Genomic DNA, 4493 nt, shown 5'->3' with positions numbered 1-4493 from the left:
ATCAGCAGAAGTCTCCAATTATTTCCTGTCTTGAGAAAGTTTTGCTGCAGAGAAGACACCTGCCATGTGAAACCATGGAAACAGCCTGGAGTGAATTGAGGAGGGCCCATGTGTCAGCTTGTGTGACAAGCTTACAGGCATGCAGATGCTTTGCGCAGTCATTCTAGAACGTAGACTGCAAAAACAAAACATGACTCCAAACTATACCTCTCACAACTCTATCTACTCCTCATGTGCATTCAGTAATCTGTTACAGTGGCCACACAGAACTCAGGTATCATCCTCAGAGTTATGGGGTTTATTAGGGAAATTAACAGGCTACAATAAATGATCAGAAAATGCTCAGGGCGTGGTTGTTCCAGTCAGCTGCTGATTAATGACCACAGGACACACCACCACCATAAACCTCAGCCTGAAGGCAGCCGACTCTAGTTCCATGGGTCAGCAAACGTAGCTGGTGACCCCACCTACGTGCCTAGAGCTAGCTGACTATACAAGCAAATTTCCTGCCCAAAGTCACTCAGCTTTCCTTGCTTTGTGGGATGTCCACTTCTCTATCTCGTTGTCTAATTCTTGGTTCTGCTGCTGCTGCTCCTCTTGTCCAGTGTCCTTGGGTTGAGGACATTCAATGTGCAGAAATCTCAGGGTCCAAAGAATGCACTCCTCTCATGATCCTTCTTTGATGGTAATGAACTCTCCCAATCCAAGTTTTAAGCTAGCTCATTTTAAACCCACATTACAGTTTCAAGTGTTCACAACTACAACGAACTCTGTTAACATCCACAGCTGGCTCATGTCACCCTATCAGCATCTTCTCCCACCTTCTCTTATCCAGACCCAGCAGGGCAGAGACGTAGTTACAGCCTATGCCTGGAAGAGATATTAGATAATTCACAACACCACGTATACCAAATGATTCCATAGATCATTGCCAAAGATGTCTATGTAACATTCTTACTTGTATCATTATTCTATGTAACATTCTTACTTGCATCATTACCTATAGTAGAGAATTTTAGAAACAACCTACATATCCCCTATTGATTTTTGCCTAAATTTTTCAGTACATGGATATACAGAAATACTACATAAACATTTCAAACAAATGACATAGATAGTAATGGACTGGAAAGTGTTGTTGGTTTACTGCTAGAAAAGATAAGAACATCACAAAACAGTGGATACAATGTGGTCCTCTGTGTGTGTATAAGTATGATGTCATCGTTGTGAGGTGCCTTCTAGTCAGTTCTGACTAACAAAGAACGAAACACTGCCCAATCCTGCACCATGCTCACAACTGTTGTTATGTTTGATCCCATTGTTGCTGCCACTGTGTCTATCCATCTCATTGGGGGTCTTCTTCTTTTTCACTCCTCTCTACTTTATCAAGCATAAAGCCCTTCTCCAGGGACTGGACCGTCATGACAACATGCTGAAAGAATGAGAGACCATGTCTTGGCCATCCCCACTTGTAAGGAAATGTCTGACTGCACTTCTTCTGAGACAGATTTGTTTGTTCTTCAGGCACTGTGTGGTACATCCAATATTCTTTGCCAACACCATAATTCAAGTTTATTTAGTCTTCTATGGTATTCCTTATTCATTAGCCAACTTCACATGCCTATGAGGCAATTAAAATTACCATGACTTGAGTCGGGCACACCTTAGTCCTCAAACTGACATCTTGGCTCTTGAACACTTTAAAGAGGTCTTTTGAAGCAGATTGCTACTGTTGTTAAGTGCTGTTGAGTCGGTATTGACTTAGAGCAGCCCTAGTAACAACAGACGGAAATACTACCTGGTCCTGCACCAACCTCACAATTAGTGCTCTGCTCAAGGCCATTGTTGTTGCCACTGTGCATCTCATTGGCGGTCTTCCTCTTCATCTCCAACCCTCCACAAACATGGCATCCTTCTCCAGGAACTGGTCCCTCCTAATGACAAGTCCAAAGTATGAGAGACCAAGTCTGGCCATCCTGGTTTCCAAAGAGCATTCTGGCTGTACTTCATCCAACACAGATTTATTTGTTTTTTTGGCAGTCCATGGCACTTTTAATATTTGCCTCCAACACTATAACTCAAATGCATCAATTATTTGACAGTCTTCCTTAATCACTGTTTAACTTCCACACACATATGTTGTTGTTAAGTGCTGTTGAGTCATTCCAACCCATAGTGACCCTGTATAGGGTTTCCAAGGAGCAGTTGGTGAACTTGAACCACCAAACTTGCAGTTCAAATGATTTTGCATCCTGAAGCATTAGCCCACAGTGTCACACCAGAACTCCTACATGCGTATGAGGTTATTGAAAATATCATGGCTTGGGTTAGGTGCACCTTAGTCCTCAAACTGATAGCTTTGCTCATAAATACCTTGAAGAAGTTTTATACATCAGATTTGCCTAATGCAAAACATCGTTTGATTTATTGACTGCTGCTTCCATTAGTGCTGATGGTTTAATCCAAGAAGAATGACGTCCTTAACAACTTCGACATTTCTGTCTTGATAAGAATGTTGTTTATTGGCCCAGTGGTGAGGATTTTTGTTTTCTTTACATTGAGGAGCAATCCATACCAAAGGCTGTGGTCTTAGATCTTCATCAATAAGTATTTTAACACCCACACTTGCCGATAATACCCACTTGACCTGGCTTCAATGACTGGATGATCAGAGCTCAACTAGAAGAAGAAAGAAGAGGGGACAAAAAAGAATAATCTTATACAATTTGATGAACTTGACCTACACCTATGGATGCAGTAGCTCAAAAAAGGGAACAAATCTTTACAGCGAGGATCATTCCCACCCCCTCCATACACAGTAGATAAGGTTGGGCAATTTGCACATTGGCTATCCAAAGTGGGGGAGCTTTAAAGGCAAGAAGTGACTGGCTTACAAGCTTTCAAGAGGGAATCTAGATCCAGAGGGCATGGAGGTAGGTAGAATCTCCACTGAGTAGTATCTAATCTGTCTAGGCGGGGCTGATGAAAGGAAATGCAGATAGGTCTCTTGTGATACAATAGTGAATAATTGTTATCAGGACTGACTGTGAGAGTTGGAAATGTAAAGGTAGATGTTTGTAGCAAAAGGAGGGGAGTGATTAACTTTTCAGTCTAGTAGCGGAGGTCCCTGGAACCATCAAGGGAGAAGAGCGGAGAGTGGGACCCTACTCACAGAAGCAGTGATGCCAGAGATGGAGGCAGAGATGATGATGTGGAGAGATGGAACGGCTGGGGACTTTAGACCCAGAGAGGGAGAGGGGCTGTGTGCTGACAACCAGGGGGTGGGTGGCTGGCTTGCAGGGTATACCATGTGGTTTGTTGATGATGCATGGTAGGGATTGTAACCATGGCAATGAAATGAAAGAAGATAGGATGAATGTAAAACTAATGTTCTCCGATGTGAACTATCACATAATTCACAACAAAACATTAAAAAAAGAAAAAAAGTTTTTTAAGTCTGATCTGCTTTCAGAAAGTAAGGTTATATCATCTGCATATTGCAGGGTGTTAATGAGTCTTCCTCCAACCCTGGTGGCATACTTTTCTTCATATAATCCAGTTTTTCAAATTATTTTCTCAGCATACAGATTGAATAAATATGATGAATGAATACAGCTGTGGTGCACACCTTTCATGACTTCAAACCATTCAGTGTTCTCTTGTGTTCAAACAGCTGCCTCTTGGTCTATGTACAGTTTCCTTATGGGCACAATTAAGTGTTCCAAAATCCTCATTCTCCACAATGTTGCCAATAGCTTGTCACAATCCCCACAATTGAAAACCTTTGCATAGTCAATTAAGCACAGGTAAACATCTGTCTGGTATTCTCTACTTTCAGCCAAGATCCAGCTGACACAAGCAATGATATCCCTCATTCCATGTCCTCATGTGACTCCGGCTTGAATCTCTGGCAGTTCCTGTCAGTGTACTGTTGCAGCTGTGTTTGAATTATCTTTAACATACTTTAACTTGCATGCAAAATGAATGATATTGGGTTATCTCTCTTTGGAATAGGTACAAATTTGGATCTCTTCCAATCAGTTGGGCAGATAGCTGTCTTCCAAATTTCTTGGCAGAGATAAGTGAGTGCCTCCAGTGCCGCATCATTTTGTTGAAAGATTTCAATTTGTATTCCATCAATTCCTGGACCCTTGTTCTTTGTCAATGCCTTTTCAGTGCACCTTGGCCTTCTTCCTTCAGGACCATTAGCTCTTGATCATATGCTACCTCTCGAAACAATTGAGCATTGACCATTTACTTTTAATAAAGTGACTCTGTGTATTCTTTCAGTCTTCTTTTAATGTGTCCTGCATCATTAAATATTGTAGCAGATTAACCTAATGCAATACATTTTTTGATTTCTTAACTGATATATCCATGAGTGTTGACTGTAAATATGGTAGATGATTTCTAAATAAGATAATTGTTAATATTTTGTTGTTGTTGTTGTCAGGTGCCATCAAGTCGGAACTGACTCATAGTGACCGCATGCA

This window comes from Chrysochloris asiatica, unplaced genomic scaffold (assembly GCF_000296735.1).
Source record: "Chrysochloris asiatica unplaced genomic scaffold, ChrAsi1.0 scaffold00192, whole genome shotgun sequence".
Lineage (NCBI taxonomy): Eukaryota > Metazoa > Chordata > Mammalia > Afrosoricida > Chrysochloridae > Chrysochloris > Chrysochloris asiatica.
The sequence above is the reverse complement of the archived record's forward strand: the minus strand, read 5'-3'. Positions refer to the sequence as shown.